We start from the raw sequence: 19,102 nt of genomic DNA on the forward strand, positions 1-19,102 counted from the left end.
TATATATATATATATATATATATATATATATATACACACACACACACACACAAACATATATATGTATACACAAACACACAGACACACACACACACATATCCCTAAAGATTTCACAAAAAAATTATTAGAATAAATGAATTAATTAAATTGCAGGATAGAAAATCACACAAAAATCAGTTGTATTTCTATACACTAACAAGATATTCTCTGTAAGGAAAATTAAGAAAGCAATTCCATTTACAATAACATCCAAAACAATAAAATACTTAATAATAATAAATTTAACCAAGGAGATGAAAGACCTGTATTGAAAACTATGACACTGAAGAAAGAACCTGAAGGAGACAAAAATAAATGGAAAGATATCCCATGTTCTTGGATAGAATATAAACACACATATTTTTTTCTATGACATGTTTTTCTTTTCTTTTCTACTCTTTGGATTGTGTCATACCCTGATCCAATTCTGCATCCTATTTTGATTTATATTCATCAGTTGATTCATTGCTGGCATCTATGAGACCCATGCTTTATTGTAGCTAGGTAGTTGGGTCTCATTCCTTATTGTCCAAAATTCAATGATAATAAAAATTTCCCTCAACTGTATTTCTTTGTGATCTAAATATTTGTGAAATGCTGAAACCATGTTTTCCTGATCATGCAAATGTTTTTTTAATAAAATATCTGTGAATGTATTCCATGAATTCTATATGGCATGTCCTCAGAGATGTTTAATAAAATCTTATTTATTGGGAAAAAAATTATGTATTATTATCTATCCTCTGAGGCTGAAATGCTGCCCAGAAAATCCCCCCTTATTACTGAGAATTCTTGACATTTTTCATGAGGTGTTTTACCAGTGATAACAGTTGTTTTTAAAATTAGTCTAACGATACAGTACCTACTGGAGGGAATACAAAATAATTACATTTTTGATTACTCTTAACACAAAGTACTGCTAATTTAAATAACATAAGAATTTTAAATCTTGGAGTCACAAATCTCTGTGAGTAGGTTCCATTTGCATGTACACACAGATTTTGTGTATATTTCAGTCATTCAATGGTGCTTACCCATCATCCCCAGGAAAGATTCCTAACCATAGGTTTTTAATTAGGTGAAGTAGTATGAGAAGGAAAACTATAATATGGCACCAGAATATTACAAAATCAGGTCAATTCTATCTGGTTATTCTGTCAAATAATAATCAGAAATGTTAATGCATTTAGGAAAATGCCTGTGACATAGTGTTAATCGACTAAAGGGGATTTCTTATTGTTTTGATGAATTCATACCTCTAACTGTGTACACTTATTTTTTTGTTTCAGTTGTTATAAGATGCATATTTAGTTCAACATGTATTAACAGTGTCACAGCTTTTGATAATTATTAATAAATTTTTGTACAATAAGTTATGTTTCACTTTACAGATGCCAAATCATTGTTAATAAAATTCCTTAAACTTTTGTCACATATAGCTAAAGTTCCATAGCTAAAAGGAATGTAAAATTTACTTTAATGTATTTTTATATCACCAGAATCAACATAAAAAAATGTGCAAATAAATGGATGCATTTACATGTTCTTCACCATTATCTTACTAAAACATTAATTTTCCCTTAGGTCCTTCTATTGTACTGGTTCCTATACTGCTGCACATCTTAGAACATCATTTCCCACGGAAATAGATGAATTTAATGTAAAAGCTACCATTTTCTTCCATTAAAAATATGTTTGAAAAAATTTATTATCATTTCTCTATAAAAATATATATTTTGTCATTTATGCTAACTTCCATGAGAGATTTTTATTTGATCCAGAGCATATGTGTATTATTTTACAATATAATGAAAGGTTTTGACTTAATTAAAGGATTGAGTCATAAAATGCTATTTGAGGGTTTCCCTGGTTGCGCAGTGATTGAGAGTCCACCTGCCGATACAGGGGGCACGGATTCGTGCCCCGGTCTAGGAAGATCCCAAATGCCGCAGAGCGGCTGGGCCTGTGAGCCATGGCCGCTGAGCCTGCGCATCCGGAGCCTGTGCTCTGCAATGGGGGAGGCCACAACAGTAAGAGGCCCAAGTATCACCAAAAAAAAAAATAGAGAAAACTGACATATGATCACTAAATCTTAGGTCAATTTGAAAGTCATAGATTTGTATCAGAATTCATCAAAAGCACTACTCAAATATGAATAAATAAGAAATATTTTTATTCTTAAAAATCCACTCCTTAAAAAACACTGAGGTTTGTTTCTGTTAACTTTGATCTCATTTTGTAATATTTTCCTTCCTCCATCAGCCAATCCATCAGCAAGTTCTGACTCCAAAGTATATACCAAATCTATCCATTTTTCACTTTCTCCAACACCATCTACTATTCAAACTCTCTCTGGTTTACTTAAGAATCTTACTGTTTTGATTTTTGTCTCTGACAAAGAGGATTATACCCCCTATACTAATCAGGTTGCCTGTATTTATTTATTTTTATTTTTTATTTATGGCTGTGTTGGGTCTTCATTTCTGTGCATGGGCTTTCTCTAGTTGTGGCAAGTGGGGGTCACTCTTCATCGCGGTGCGCAGGCCTCTCACTATCGCGGCCTCTGTTGTTGCGGAGCACAGGCTCCAGACGCGCAGGCTCAGTAATTGTGGCTCACGGGCCCAGTTGCTCCATGGCATGTGGGATCTTCCCAGACCAGGGCACGAACCTGTGTCGTCTGCATTGGCAGGCAGATTCTCAACCACTGCGCCACCAGGGAAGCCCCAGGTTGCTTGTATTTAAAAAAAAAAAAAAAAAGGCTGGTTATATTATTCTATTGCTTTAAATCATTCCAATGGTTTCCCATTGTATATATAATAATATTCAAACACTTAATATGGCTCATTTGTTCACACATCATCTGGCTCCTCCCTGTCCTGTGGACTTCCTCTACAACTCTTCCTTCACTCCAGTTAAAGAATCTGACTGTCCCTAGAAAATAACAGGGTCATTCAAACTCAAGACTGTTATACCTCCTCTTCTGATAGCCAGTAACACTTTCCCTCCAGACTGTCACATGGCTGGCTTGTCTTTGTAATTAGGACTGCTGGTTGCATGTCACTTCCTCAGAGGGCTTCCCAGATGATACTATCTACATACTATCCTCTCCCCACCACCAAGTCATGCTCTATTTTGTTTTATTTTCCCACAATTTTATCGTTTATTTATTTGTCTTATTATCACCAGCTTTTCCCCAATTGGCCCTTTATTTGACAGGGCTCTTGTCTGTTTTGTCACCCCTGTGTGTCACCATTTTGCAAATATTCAAATATTTTTTGAGTTCCTGGCAAAGTATAGGTAATCAGTACATAATTTTGAAAAAAAGAATGAATCCCCTGAATATTTATAATATTTCTATATTTACCTTAAGCAAAATACTAAAAAAAGAAACACTATCACATTCCTTTCATTGATCACAGGCCTAATATAATCAAGATTTATAGTAAATCATTTCTAACAAACAAAACATGTAGTAACTTTCCACTCTTTTCAGAAACAGTATGATTAAGTTCAATTTCCTTTTTTCTTAATTAGCCACTTAATTCATTAGTCATAGAGAGCTTTAAAATGAATAATGCTTTAGAAAGACCAGAGATAATTATAATTTAGAGAAATTCAAAATTATTCATCAAAATATAATTAGAATATCAGACCAAATTAAAATAACTGAATCAATTTAGTGATTCTATTTATGATTTCTACATTTATTACAATAAAATTGATTTTATAAATCAAATAATGTGTATATGACAATAAGCAACATAAAATAGACATGAATATTTAAAAATTAGCTACTTTGGAAATTTATTTAAAAACACCTAAATTTAAAACAATAAAAAAAATAAGAAAATGAATAAAAACACCTAAAAGAATATTTTTGAAAGCTTTTACCAAATAAAACACATACTTTTTATGTGAGGGAGACAATGTAATGCATTTCACCAACTGAGATTTAAACTTAAATTATATGCTAGGTAATTTTTTCCATGATTTTTCACCTTTGGGGAAAACAAATATCAAGGTATGCTTGCTACTAAAATCCCTCAGTCTTTAAAAAAAAAAAGTAACTGTCATCTGCATTTGTGCATAAGGTTCAGTTAGGAATTGTATGCAAAACAAATATTTTCATATGCTATAATTTTTATTTGATTCTATAATAATTTGAGTTGTCTTTCCAACTCTACATGTTGCTACAAAAATATAAAAATCACACAGGCATTGTAAAATTTAAGTATCCTTTGGCTTTTTGACAATGTATTTTCATGAATCCCTTTGGGCAAGAGAGAAAATGAACAATCAGTCCATGTGATATTTATACCAATGTATTACAGTTTTTTGTATTAAAATCACCTCATAGATAATTTTCATATCATTTGGATTTCTAGAATATTGCACATTTAAATAGGCAGATTACATTTTGTGATATGAAAAATACATAATATTAAGATGTGACTGCCTCTGTTTACTCTTATTAAATGTGAAGTACATATCTTTCAAAATACATACGCTGTTAGTAGATGGAAGAATTAAATATGAAAATATAAAATACCTTTCAATTTTTTGTTGATGATACTACCCTTTTAAAGGCAAAGTACTTGGAGAAAGTATTAGGACAAATATTAACATACATTATTTTAAAAAGACATATTTTCAAAAAATTATAACAATTAGAGTATAGGGAAAAGTGGGATTGGTTAATATGTCATCAGCCCTTGAGAAGGAGGGGGGTAAAAAAACACAGATTATAGTTCAAACACTGATCATATTTTGTTTTAAAATGCAGTCTGAATCTAAAGTAACTGTATATAACTCTTTGAGATCAGATCAGAAGAACACTTGATTAGTGAAAACTGTCATTCTTTGTAAGAAGGTAGTTGGAGCCTCATTCTTTCCTATCCTGACTAGGTCAGAGTATAAAAATCTAACAAGAAAATGTAGAAATCCCATTCAATCAGTTAATGAAGGATGTTTCAACTTAATACCCAAACTACACAAAATCAGTACAAGAAAAGAAACATTTAGGCAATTCTCACTTTTATATACTGCAAATTCTTAATTTAATATTAACAAATTGAACCCATCAGTGTGTAAAAAGTAAAAATAGGGCTTCCCTGGTGGCGCAGTGGTTGAGGGTCCGCCTGCCGATGCAGGGGACGCGGGTTCATGCCCCGGTCTGGGAGGATCTCGCATGCCGCGGAGCGGCTAGGCCCGTGCGCCATGGCCGCTAAGCCTGTGCGTCCGGAGCCTGTGCTCCGCAATGGGAGAGGCCACAACAGTGAGAGACCCGCGTACCGCAAAAAAAAAAAAAAAAAAAAAAAAGTAAAAATAGATCATAATGACATAGAAAGATTTATTTGGAATTTAAAGTTGGTTAATATTAGAAATATCTATTTAAATAATTCACAATTCTAAAAGATGAGAGGAAGAAAACCTTGTGAGGAGCTCAATACATTCAGATAAAAGCACCTGATGAAATTCAATACACATTACTGAAAGATATGGTTCTACTTGAAGAGTAGAAACTTTTCCTTTAGGGAAATAGCTGAACAGGTCAGCCCTGCTTGAAAATAGGGAGTAGGCTCTAGGAACACTGTAAATTATTGCAGTTAATGTGTTTTAAGAATGCTCAGTGAAACCTTTGCCCACTCCAAACAGGCACTTGAGGGAAAGATAAGAGAATTAGACTTAGGACTCAGAAGGAGCTAATGACAATTTAGTTGCCATCACCTACATCTATTCCAAAAAGACAAATGCCTAGGCCATGAGAGTATCTCGTTATGGAACAAAGGGAATCAGCGGAAAGACAGATGTCATATACTTCTCTAAAAAGAATATCCAATCAATATGTTTATTTCCCCTTTTTCACATTCTTGTTGAAAAGATTGTTTACTATTCTTAATCCTATGGGTGTGTTTAGAAAAATTTTAATAACACAATTTTGTTTATTTTATAATTACCTATGTACATACACTGTATTATTAATCTTAGTATTTTCATTTATTACTACATCATTATAATATTTTTATTTTTATATACACATTTATATTTTTCTTGTAAAACTAAATACAATTCCATTGTGCAGATATGTTATAATAGACTTAAATATACCTATATTTACAGTCACTTCTGTGGTTTACAATATTGTGTTACTGTCTAGAATATACTTACATATATAAATTTGCAAACATTGCATTTTCACATAATTTATTGGTGATGTAATTCCTGGGTCATTGATACCATGTTTTGTTTAATCTGGTGCCTATTACAACTTTGTATTTCAGAAACTTCATGTTAATTTATTCTCTTTTAACATCTGTACACTATAACTATTAACAAAATCTAAGTAGCATGTGAATTTTAATCTGTAATCATTGCAAGTTGGGTAAAGGAAAAAAACTCTATTACTCTGCATTTCCTAGATCACTAGTAATACTTGTTTATTGGCATTTTGAAATTATTCTCTGTAAAATAGATTTTAATATATTTCACCTGTTTTTCTACTGAGGTATGTATTTTTCTATTTGTGTACTGTAAAATTAAACAAACTTACTGAGATTTCCTATATAAAATTTACAGTATTGGGAGAGCAATTAAAAGATATACACAAATAAGTTTTAATTGTATATTGACACTATTTAGAGGTACACTTGTATATTAAGGATTACAACTTTTATCATATAATTGAAAACTCTCCATTCATTCATTTGCCTTCAAACTTGTGAAAGTCTATATTCTTTCACATTTTCCAATTCTTCTGTGGTTTGGAGCCTTAATTTTCAATGCTTAACCTATCCTTTTGGAATAAGGTTATGGTAGGTACTCAGGATTGCCTCCTACAGTTGTGCAGACTGCACAGCTTTCAACTTCCAAGGAGATGCCAAAAAACAATTTTAAGAGTGTTCTCCAAGGAAATTCAAAGTGGAGACCATATTTATTGTTCCCAAAATCTTTAGCTAGTGCTCTAAATAATATTTATTGCAAAATGAAGACTTTACTCACTAATTATAAAGACCCTTACCTTATGCCACAATTTTATTCTATCCTTTTGGTTTTTAGGCTTTGTGTAAAACTCATTTTCTGTTTTTAGTTATTTGGATGTTTTATTTTCTTGTATTATACAGTATTAATAGTAATGTATACATACAAATTTCTGATCAACTTAATATTCCCATTAAGATTATTAATATATTAGTTCACTTTTATTGTCAAAACCCATAATGTCATTTGATCCTCTATAAATCACAATATATTTTTATTATCCCTCTTCTAATATTTGTTAACTATGGCTATAATCTTAGGATATATTAGTATTATTAAATTCTCATTATTATATATAACATCTTAGATTTTGGAAATTATCACTTTTTGGATTTAGAAGTATTATTTAGATTTTCCAGTATTTTATGTAATTTCTTGTTCCCTGAGAGTAATATGGTACCAAACAAAACTAATTTTTGAAGTGTTCACTGGGAATACATTTTTCATTTCTTGAAAATCTGAGCATGTGTTTTTGCAACTTATACAGATGAATACGTTTCTTTGATAGGTCATTCTCTTATTATCTTAAAACAATGATGATATGATTAGTATATTTTGATATTTAATGTATCAGAGGAAAAATCTAATGCCAACTATTTTTTTTTTTTTTTTTTTCGGTACGCAGGTCTCTCACTGTTGTGGCCTCTCCCGTTGCAGAGCACAGGCTCCGGACGCGCAGGCCCAGCAACCATGGCTCACGGGCCCAGCCGCTCCGCGGCACGTGGGATCCTCCCGGACCGGGGCACGAACCCGCGTTCCCTGCATCGGCAGGCAGACTCCCAACCACTGCGCCACCAGGGAAGCCCATAATGCCAACTATTTTTGATAAAAAAATACACATCAAAAATGTATGTAATTAGTCAATGACGGTACCATTAAGATATTACAATTAGGCAAAAAGGAATACTGAGATAAATTTCCAAATAGAAGTAAAACTTGTCAATATTCACAGTACAATAATCAGAAGTAACTCATAAAGTTCATTTGGATTCCTATGGACAAAAATCATGTGTATTATCATCCACATGATTCAATTTTTTATCAATGTACCTAGTTTTAAATAGCTCAGGGATAACCCCAAAGTGTGCTCTAGAAGACATCCAGTAATTGTTTTTGCCCATTTCAATACTGTACCATTTTTCCTAGTACTCCTCGCCTGTGATCATAATGATCACAAAGCAAGATTATTCTTGATGCAAAAACAAATCACAAAAACCTGCCACCATTAGGTTGTTCTGATTATTTATGTAAGTGCAAGGAGAATGTCAATTAAGCGTACACTTGTTTTTCTAATTTGCTTTGCAAATCTAGAGCCACGTATTATTGAATAACCAACCCTAATGCCATAAATGTCACTACTAAATTATTAACTAAAAGATTTCTTAAGGAAAGTTGGATTGAACTTTTAAAAGCCTTTAGAATTTGCTAGGAAACTAATCTTAAGACACTCTACCAGGTTTCTCCTTCAGTATCTATAAAATTAGGCGACTTCTTCTATTTTCAATATGCCTAAAGTTTATTAAGGTTCCTGGCCTACCAAGACATGTTCTCCCTTACTACCTGTCAAGCTGGAACCCTGTAACCCATACACCAGCCAGACTATATCCTGAAAATGTTGATTTATATCCTTTCCATACTAATAATTCCCCTTATTTTTACTACCATCCTAGTAACCATCATCTCAGGAACAATAATTATAATAATAAGCTCACACTGATTAATAATTAAAATCAGCTTCAAAATAAATAGACTAGCTATTATGCCCGTCTTAACATATTTAACCCAGCAGCCATAGAAGCATCCACTAAATATTTTTAACACAAAACATTACATCAATACTTCTTATAATAGTGCTATTATTAGTCTAATATATTCCAGTCAGTGACAATCACAAAAAATTTTAATCCAACAGTATCCACCATCATAACAATAGCCCTCATTATAAAACTGGGAATTTCACCATCTCTGAGGAGGTTCTGTATGTACTGGCTCTACAAATATAGCCAACATTTATTTCTTAAAAGTGGTCTCTTCTATCTGATTAAATAAACAACATTCTCAAGGTAAGATCTCAGTTACACAATTGATTTGACTAAATAAATCCTAAATATATCCTAGCAATATGTGGATGAATGCTTACTGAACATTTGCAAATCAGTGCATTTCCATGAAAAGGAAGAAATCTAGTAAATTTCTTAACATTTGGAAGTCAGTAAGAATAAAATATAACTTAAAACACTTTTAGTTTACACAACTGGAGTTTACTAGTTTGTTGTGGGTTATCAAGATTTTAATATGAAAGAGAAATAGATTCAACAAAAAGCACAAAAAATTATTCTAAGAAATTAAATCATTTCTAACAAGACAGATTATATACAAGATAAAAATATCTATCATATTGCAGCCAAATTATTCATCAATAAACCAAGGAGGCAAACCCATCAAGTTTGAGTGAAATTTTCTTGATCTTAACACATTTTACTGTTTTTTTTACAAACTCAGTTTTTCTAAACAAAGCAAATGAAATTCACTTTCCAAGTTTTATCCATTATATTTCATGTTCTGAGAAAAACTAATACTTTACGTCAGCAGTTCTCTCTCAGGGGATTTATGAAGTCAAAGCTATTTTCACGATATACCAAGACCTTATTTTTGTTAAAATGCACTATGTTCATCATTGCTATCTTCAGATGAATTGAAAATATGTACTTAATGCCTTTTAAGCTTCACATTTTCAACATGGTAAACATTGATGTTTATAACCCACATAAACAAAAGCTCCTCAGAGACTTCAGTAAGCCCAAAAGTATAAAGAGGGCTGGAAACCAAAACAGTCTGAGATTCAGTGCTGTAGATCAAGCTGTTTATTTCCTTGTAAAACAAAAGCATCTGCATAACTGTATTCCTCTGTCACTACTGCTCCGTGTATAGATTCAACTACTCATATTAATTAACTTTAGCCAGTTAACTAACTTCTATTTCACAGAGACAACTGGGGACTAGGAATGAACAACTGAGAACTGTCTGGTATACTCACACATTTGGCAGACTATCAAAACTGTGAGCAAAGGTAAAAATCTCTACAGTCACACATCCCTTATTCATCTTCTTAAAGTGGCAGGAACAAACAAAATCAGTAATATTACCAAAAGACATAATAAAGTATATAAGCTTAAATTTATGCTTTATAATGAATGTTTTAGAATTCTTTCCCCATTAGAAATGATTTAGAAATCTAGTGATTATACATTAATTAAAATCAACTTTTTTTTTTTTTTTTTTTGCGGTATGCGGGCCTCTCACTGTTGTGGCCTCTCCTGCTGCGGAGCACAGGCTCCGGACGTGCAGGCTCAGCGGCCATGGCCCAGCCGCACCGTGGCATGTGGGATCTTCCCGGACCGGGGCACGAACCCGCGTCCCCTGCATCGGCAGGCAGACTCTCAACCACTGCACCACCAGGGAAGCCCCTAAAATCAATTTTTTATATCAATCCAAGATTTTAAGTTACCTGAATATCCTGGAAATTAACATCAAGCAGGCATACTACAAAATATGAGTACTGCTAAAATAATCTTTAAAATTACTCAGAAATAATGTTAACTTATTTGACTAGTCATCCTGTATAAGCTCAGGAAAGGAAAAACAAAAAGTAGAATAAATGTATGCTTGTATAATATTTAATACTGATAAACATATGTGTGCTTATTCATATCTCCAAGCCATCAGATAACATCTATTTTGGAAAGTTTATAATTTACTGATACTCTCTAAAGATAGAAAAACATTACAGATTTACCAAATGAGAGGTAAAGGCTTTCTGAATTATAGACACAGAGTACTTATGATTTCATATCTGTAACTTCAGACACAGGTAAAGAGTAAAGAAAAAAACAAAAATTCACATTTTTAGTTATCAGAAAGTGATTCTCCTTTACTGGGAGCATACATTCTTAATTGATATAAACTAAAAATATAGACAAATAAATCAACAGAAAAAGACTAACAAACCAGATTTTCTACAAAAAGAGAAGAGACATTTACTATTAATCTACAGAGATCATCAAATGGTCAGACCACAAAACTAAATACCCAGTCATCTTTGCCACTAGTGGGGAAAAACTTATTGATTGTAAACAAAGGAGGAACAAAATGAAAACACACAACTGGAAGAAAGATAAAATAGAAAACCTAGTGAAAAAAGTCAGAAACATTATGTTCTATTGACACGGGTTTCAGTTCCAGAATCCAGGCTAAGATTTACCTGGGCTTAAGCTATCTGAGGTGCACTTCTCTGGCAACATAATTTTTCTGACTCTCAGATAAATATTGCACATTGTGGTACATGAACAACAAAACTACTCAAAAATAAATTTAATAAGAAGGTGAAATAAAAAGAAATAAAAGGAATGCAAATTGGAAAAGAAGTTAAACTATCACTGTTTGCAGATGGCATGATATTATACATAGAAAATTCTAAAGATACTACCTGAAAACTACTAGAGCTCATCAATGAATTTGATAGTTACAGGATAAAAAATTAATACACAGAAATCTATTGCATTTCTATACACTAACAACAAAAGATCAGAAATAGAAATTGAAGAACTGATCCCATTTACCATTTCATCAAAAAGAATAAAATATCTAGGAATAAACCTACATAAGGAGATAAAAGACCTGTATTCTGGGAACTATAAGATGCTGATGAAAGAAATCGAAGATGACACAAAAAGATGGAGAGATATACAATGTTCTTGGATTGGAAGAATCACTATTGTCAAAATGACTATACCCAAGGCACTCTACAGATACAGTGCAATCCCTATCAAATTACCAATGGCATTTTCCACAGAACTAGAACAAAAAAAATCTTAAAATTTGTATGGAGATACAAAAGACCCCAAATAGCCAAAGCAAACTTAAGAAAGAAAAATGGAGCTGGAGGAATCAGGTTCCCTGACTTCAGACTATACTACAAAGCTACAGTCATCAAAACAGTATGGTACTGGCACAAAAATAGAAATATAGCTCAATGGAACAGAATAGAAAGCCCAGAAATAAACCCAGGCACCTATGGTCAATTAATCTATGACAAAGGAGGCAAGACTATACAATGGAGAAAAGACAGTCTCTTCAACAAATTGTGCTGGGAACACCAGAGAGCTACATGTAAAAAAATGAAATTAGAACATTCTTTAACCTATACACAAAAATAAATGCAAAATGGAATAAAGACTTAAATGTAAGGCCAGACACTATAAAACTCTTAGAGGAAAACATAGGCAGAACACACTCTGACATAAATTGCAGCAATATCTTTTTTGATTCATCTCCCAGAATAATGGAAATAAAAACAAAATAAACAAATGGGACCTAATAAAACTCAAAAGCTTTTGCACAACAAAGGAAACCATAAACAAACCAAAAAGACAACCCACAGAATGGGAGAAAATATTTGCAAATGATGTGACCAACAAGGGATTAGTCTTCAAAATTTACAAACAGCTCATGCAGCTTAATATCATCAAAATAAACAATGCAATCAAAAAATGGGCAGAAGACCTAAATAGACATTTCTCCAAATAAGATGTACAGATGGCCAAGAGGCACATGAAAATATGTTCAACATCACTAAATATTAGAGAAATGCAAAGCAAAACTACAATGAGATATCACTTCAAACCTGTCAGAGTGGCCATCATCAAAAAATCTACAAACAATGAATGATGGAGAGGGTGTGGAGAAAAGGGAGGCCTCCTACACTGTTGGTGGGAATGTAAATTGGTGCAGCCACTATGGAGAACAGTATGGAGGTTCCTGAAAAAACTAAAAGTAAATCTACCATAAATATTTTTATTTATATTTAAACCCCACACTATATTTAGGTTGTTGTGGTTACATTTTCATTCACTTTCTATAGAAACCTGAATTCTATAGAATTCACACACAAAATTCTCTACTTGACACATAAATATTTTCTCCTACTGTGCTACAGATTATTGATTTTCACATTTAAAAAATTATATTCCTTGGAAAACAACATTTAGCAGAATGCTTTCTCTCTAATTTCTTACCTTATGTACATTTTTGTCCTCTTCTGTCTTGACATTCTTTATTTCATTGAACCCATTTTCTGTGCCATCATTTTAATATTTTAATAATTCTGATGTAAATTTTTCTTATGATAATTTTCTTGCATTCCTTTCTAAAACTCATATGTCTAGCTTTCATTTTGTATCTTTATAATACTTTTGGCATTGTGTAATTGCTTTTTTTAAAGACTATATGCTAAATATTCCAGTTTTATGACACTAGAATCCCATAGTACCTAATTTTAAGAAATATTATCTCTTAAATTTCCAGGATGTTCTTAATTTTCCTTTTTACTACAAAATATTTTACCTAAGTTATTTTCCCCCATTCTTCAATCTGAAACAAACTACATAATTTCTAGATTTATTTTGTTAATAGACAAGTTAGTTAAATTTCTTTTGGTTCAGTTCTCCCTCAATTCTACATCTAAAGTTCTACCATGTCATTTCCAGTTTGTGGTTTCTGTCAGAAAATTGTACACCTCAACATATATGGCATTGCAACTTTTCCCCACTACCTTTGCCTAATTATCTATGTATGAATGTAGTTGATGGGGCATTACAGTTTATCCACATTCTTTTTTCATCACCCACATCACTTAACTAAAAAGTCTATATCTCTTAAGATGTACTAGACCCCTATTTGTATTTTTCTCTTTTTTTTTAACAGAGCATTTTCTGACATTTAAAATAACTAACATAATCTTTAAGTACAGCTCTTACATTCCCAAAATAGCAGTAAAAAAAAAAATTAGGGTCATCATGCTACCTTTTCTTAGATGGCCTCTTTCATGAATCAAAGCCTTGGAATGCTAGTATCTAAAGTTTGAACTTCTCTATTGCTGAGAGATTATAATTCCTTTAAGTAATATCTATTTTTTTAACATTAAGTTACATTTAAGCTTAAAAATTTAGTTAAATTTTTCATTAAGTTGAATTTAAGTTCTCAATTTTGTCATTTTTTCATTATTCCATATTCATTTTATGAAGCTAACATCACATAAGCTATTTTGTTTACTGTTATATTGATTGGCACATACTAGCCACTCCATAAAAATTGCTACATATTTATCAGGAGACATCTTTTCTATACAAATTAACACCTCTGCTTTCACTCTATTATTTATCACTATAGATTTTATCACTTTGGTATACTTATCTGGGTATAATATGCATTTAGTAGCAATAAACTACACTGTAGGCACAGTTACCTATGGCAGTGATAATTAAACATATTTCAGAGATGCACCCATTTCAAAGATCAGTTTGATTTTTTTCTAGTGACAGAAAAGCAAATACTAAAGAGATGAAACGTGTGAAAGAAAACAATACAATTACACTAATTATATATTTTGAATTTTGTGAAGCTTGAGTCTATCTTATGGTTTCAGAACTGTACAACTTTGCAAAAATTAATTTTGGGGTATATTAATATAGAGATTTATAAATAAAATAAAAATATTATAAGAAGTAATTTCTGGATAAACGAGACTAATACAAATATATAGATAATTCTTCTAAAGTTTATTACAAAGTACTCTAATTGAAGCAGTAAAACTTGTTATTTAAATTATTGCAGTAGGAAAATCAACACATTTTAGCCTAACATCTACTGTGTGACTGTCCCTATTATAAACCTTGAGAATATGAAGAAGATTAAGTTGTAATCATGTCCTTGAAAAGTTCACACTGTAACTGCTGAAAAAAGTCAATAGGTTGGTTCCATGTCCTGGCTATTGTAAATAGTGCTGCAGTGAACATTGTGGTACATGTCTCTTTTTGAGTTATGGTTTTCTCAGGGTATATGCCCAGTAGTGGGATTGCTGGGTCGTATGGTAGTTCTATTTTTAGTTTTTTAAGGAACCCCCATACTGTTCCCATAGTGGCTGTATCAGTTTACATTCCCACCAACAGTGCAAAAGGGTTTCCTTTTCACCACACCCTTTCTAGCATTTATTGTTTCTATATTTTATGATAATGGCCATTCTGACTGGCATGAGGTAACACCTCATTGTAGTTTTGATTTGCATTTCTCTAATAATTAGTGATGTTGAGCATCTTTTCATGTGCCTCTAGGCAATCTGTTTTTTTTTTTTGATATTGAGCTCCATGAGCTGTTTGTATATTTTGGAGATTAATCCTTTCTCTGTTGTTTCATTTGCAATTATTTATTTCCCATTCTGAGGGTTGTCTTTTTGTCTTGTTTATGGTTTCCTTTTCTGTGAAAAAGCTTTTAAGTTTCATTAAGTCTCATTTGTTTATTTTTGTTTTTATTTACGTTACTCCAGGAGATGGGTTAAAAAAGATCTTGCTGTGGTTTATGTCAAAGATTGTTTTTCCTATGTTTTCCTCTAAGAGTTTTATAGTGTCTGTAAAACATTTAGGTCTGTAATCCATTTGGAGTTTATTTTTGTGTATGGTGTTAAGGAGTGTTCTAATTTCATTCTTTTACATGTAGCTGTCCAGTGTTCCCAGCACCACTTATTGAAAAGACTGTCTTTTCTTCATTGTATGTTCTCGCCTCCTTTGTCATAAGTTAGGTGACCATATGTGCATGGGTTTATCTCTGGGAATTCTATCCTGTATCATTGATCTATGTTTCTGTTTTTGTGCCAGTACCATACTGTCTTGATTTCTGTAGATTTGTGGTATAGTTTGAAGTCAGAGAGCCTGTTTCATCCAACTCTATTTTTCTTCCTCAAGATTACTTTGGCTACTCAGGGTCTTTTATGTTTCCATAGGAGCTGTAAGGTTTTTTATTCTAATTCTGTGAAGAATGCCATTGGTAGTTTGATAGGGATTGCATTGAATCTGTAGATTGCTTTGGGTAGTATAGTCATTTTCACAATGTTGATTCTTCCACTCCAAGAACATGGTATATTTCTCCATCTGTTTATGTCATCTTTGATTTCTTTCATCAGTGTTTTATACTTTTCTGAGTACAAGTCTTTCACCACCTTAGGCAGATTTATTCCTAGGTATTTTATTCTTTTTGTTGCAGTGGTAAATGGGAATGTTTCCTTAACTTCTCTTTCAGATTTTTCATCATTAGTGTACAGGAATGCAAGAGATTTCTGTGCATTAATTTTGTATCCTGCTACTTTACCAAATTCAATGATTAGCTCTAGTAGTTTTCTGGTGGCATCTTTAGGATTCTCTATGTATAGTATCACATCATTTGCAAACAGTGACAGTTTTACTTCTTCTTTTCCAATTTGTATTCCTTTTATTTCTTTTTCTACCCTGATCGCTGTGGCTAGGACTTCCAAAAGTATGTTGAATAATAGTGGCAAGAGTGGATATCCTTGTTTTGTTCCTGATCTTAGAGGAAATGTTTTCAGTTTTTCACCATTGAGCATTATGCTTGCTGTGGGTTTGTCATATATGGCCTTTATTATGTTGAGGTAGGTTCCCTCTATGCCCATTTTCTGGAGAGTTTTTATCATAAATCAGTGTTGAATTTTATCAAAAGCTTTTTCTGCATCTATTGAGATGATCATATAATTTTTATTCCTTAATTTGATAGTGTGGTTTATCACATTGATTGATTTGCGTATATTGAAGAATCTTTGCATTACTGGGATAAATCCCACTTGATCATGGTGTATGATCCTTTTAATGTGTTGTTGGAATCTGTTTGCTAGTATTTTGTTCAGGATTTTTGCATCTATGTTCATCTGTGATACTGTCTATAATTTTCTTTTTTTGTGACATCTTTGTCTGGTTTTGGTATCAGGGTGATGGTGGCTTTGTAGAATGAATTTGGGAGTGTTTCTCCCTCTGCGCTTTTTTGGAAGAGTTCGAGAAAGATTGGTGTTAGCTCTTCTCTAAATGTTTGATAGAATTCACCTGTGAAGCCATCTGATCCTGGACTTTTGTTTGTTGGAAGGTTTTAATTACACTTTCAATTTCATTACGTGTGATAGGTCAGTTTATATTTTCTAATTCTTCCTGGTTCAGGCTTGGAAAATTGTACCTTTCCAAGAATGTGTCCATTTCTTTGTGGTTGTCCATTTTATTGGCATATAGTTTTTTTGTAGTAGCCTCTTATAATCCTTTGTATTTCTGCAGTGTGTTGTGATTTCTCCTTTTTCATTTCTAATTTTATTGATTTGCATCCTCTCTCTTTTTTTCTCGATGAATCTGCCAAAGGGTTTATCAATTTTATCTTCTCAAAGAACCAGCTTTTAGTTTTATTGATCTTTGCTATTGTTTTCTTCGTTTTTATTTCAGTTGCGCTAATCTTTATGATTTCTTTTTTCTACTGACTTTGCATTGTCTCTATTCTTCTTTCTCTAGTTGTTTTAAATGTAGGGTTAGATTGTTTATTTGAGATTTTTCTTTTTCTTGAGGTGACATTGAATTGCTATTAACTTCTTTAACTGCTTTTGCTGCATCCAATAGGTTTTGATTGTTGTGTTTTCATTGTCATTTTTTTCTACGTATTTTTTAATTTCTTTCTTTGACTTCTTCAGTAATCTCTTGGTTATTTAGTAGCACAAGTACTATATTTGTTTTAATAGTTCAAGGGGAGATAAAGATTTTCTTAATTATGACTCAGCACCCAGAAACTCTTAAGGAAAGGAGTAATATATTTTAAAACACAAGATGAAAATATTTATTTAGAAAATTCACCAGATTAAAGAAGTTGAAAGACAAGCCCTAGACTATGGAAGCTACTTTTTTGTACTATGGTCTGCCTCAGAAGCTTTGGTTGGGAGGAACAATTCATAATACCAATATATTATTCCAATAACTTGTTTTCCTGGCAGGTAAACACTACTTTTGGGCTCCATGTCAACCTGGAGTCACTGAATTTCTTTGTGCCTCAATATTTGCACTTAATGGTATATATGTTTCCTGTGTCCATTACATATCCCCATTTCTTCAAATCTGGTACATGAATTAATCACTTACATAATACCCTAAGCATGCTTTCCTACTTATTGTTTCTTGAATCTCTGAGGTTGGGGCAGCCCTATAAAGACCTCAATCTCTAAAGCATTCCTTTCTAATCAATGTATTCATTTTGTTTTCTCTCCTTGAGAAATTCAGCCAAATTATGTCCATTAAAGACATGCTTCCTTTTTCTTTACTTTTCTATTTTAGTACTTATAATTTTTTTAATTACCTTTTGTCATTTCTGCAGTGTTTGTAAAATATAATAAGTAAATACATTTCACAAATTTCAAGCTTTTGGAATTTAGTAAAGGAATGATATGCATTCTCATTGTAAAAAAATAGAAATAATTGGAAACTACACACTTATTTTAAATAATGGAAGACATGAACAGTGTTTTGAAAATTCAACAATTTAAAAAATAATATAGAGGGCTTCCCTGGTGGTGCAGTGGTTGAGAGTCTGCCTGCCGATGCAGGGGACACGGGTTCGTGCCCCGGTCCAGGAAGATCCCACATGCCATGGAGCGGCTGGGTCCGTGAGCCATGGCCGCTAAGCCTGCATGTCCAGAGCCTGTGCTCCACAATGGGAGAGGCCACAACAGTGAGGGGCCTACATACCACACACACACAAAAAAAGTTTATGTAAAAAATAATATAGAGAATCAGGTATCACAAATTGCTCTAAGGCTAGGATGTATTTTCTCCAAAAGGTTTTAATTAGAATAAGTTGATGTGTCTATTATAGGATATAATAGAATATGAAATATATATTTAAAATATAATTTATATAGTATTTCCATTTTTAATTATAGCTATGAAATAAAGCAAAATCCAAAAATTACTTATATTTATAATGCTGACTCTCTTGTAGTAGGTATTAAAATTATATGAATATTTGTATTATATACAACTTTTCTTCCTGCAGAATGAGTAGCCTAGACTAGGCTAGCCTAGTTCTACCCTAGATATTTTTATATGTTAACTCAAATAGGCTTTTCCTTCTAAATTTTCAAAAAATGTTTCTAATACAA

The sequence above is a fragment of the Lipotes vexillifer genome, unplaced genomic scaffold (genome assembly GCF_000442215.2).
Source record: "Lipotes vexillifer unplaced genomic scaffold, Lipotes_vexillifer_v1.1 scaffold190, whole genome shotgun sequence".
In the NCBI taxonomy this organism is placed as follows: Eukaryota; Metazoa; Chordata; class Mammalia; order Artiodactyla; family Lipotidae; genus Lipotes; species Lipotes vexillifer.